The sequence below is a fragment of the Pteropus vampyrus genome, unplaced genomic scaffold (genome assembly GCF_000151845.1).
Source record: "Pteropus vampyrus isolate Shadow unplaced genomic scaffold, Pvam_2.0 Scaffold133, whole genome shotgun sequence".
NCBI classification, from domain to species: domain Eukaryota; kingdom Metazoa; phylum Chordata; class Mammalia; order Chiroptera; family Pteropodidae; genus Pteropus; species Pteropus vampyrus.
In genome coordinates this window covers 4,865,435-4,866,479 of record NW_011888914.1, presented here as the reverse complement: position 1 = coordinate 4,866,479, position 1,045 = coordinate 4,865,435, and the positions used below count along the sequence as shown (strand labels likewise).

Below are 1,045 nucleotides of genomic sequence, written 5' to 3'. Positions count from 1 at the left end.
TTTTAAAAAAATTGAGGCAAACAAACAAAAAAACCCCAGCTGCAGAAGGATACATACAGTTCGATTACCACTTATATAAAATTTAATAATCGAAAAATAAATTATTAAAATATTAAAATCTCCTAGGTATCCATCCCTGGTTGCAATTTCTCCTTCCTCACATATGAGATTTTGTGTTTATCACATCTACGCGTATCACTTACTATGAATGTATCCCAAGCAGTGATGAGTACGTAGATGTTTACTATATTATTCTCCACAAATATTTCATTAAAAAAAGAAACTGAATTTGCAGATCCAAGTAAATTATGTCAGGAAAATACATTATAGAAAATTCAACACTGAGATACATCCTAGTTAAGTTTCTAAATTTCAAAAGTAATGCACCCAATCAAAACTCCAGAGATGAAATAAATGCACTTTACTTTGTACCATGTTATGTAATCACAACAACCATAACCTAGTTAAAGCAAATAATTTAGCAATGATATTACATAGGACTAGATCCATCCACTAGAGAAGTTGCAGATTGATGTGTTTGGTTCAACTGCTCAGTTGCTGCTTTTCAGTTTGAATTAGTTTTAGTTGCCAACATACCGAAATTGGAAAATTTGAAAATGTTGACTGTTGCACGCATTTGCATCTGTTGTATCAATCTTTGGAAAATTCGAAACCAGCACGAAATAATCTGATGTTATTGCTTTATTTCTAAAACAAAGATTTTTAATATTTCTATATCTATTTTGATATTTCTAAACATGCTAATTTTCTAATAATCAACCCTTTTGATATGTTTAGGATTATTTTATCTGGAGTCATAATTTCTTTAAAAAAATAAAGTTTAAAAAAATAAAGCACTATGAGCCCTTCTTGAAAAATCTACTTATAGAAATCCAGCCAATTAAGCCATGCATCAGGAAAAGGATTGGTGGTAAGCATCTATCTTATCAAACTCAACATGAAATAAATATGAGATAAGCTGTGCAGATATAGTTAATAGACTATGTTACAAACTTTGAGTGAAAAAGTTACCCAAATTAGAAAA

At 29.8% G+C, this 1,045-nt stretch overlaps 1 protein-coding gene across 1 annotated transcript in view; it reads right to left on the bottom strand.

Moving 5' to 3' along the window:
• The window catches only part of RARS2 (arginyl-tRNA synthetase 2, mitochondrial), a 68,889-nt gene that overhangs the window by 56,194 nt on the left and 11,650 nt on the right, over positions 1-1,045 (bottom strand). The window lies entirely within an intron of this gene.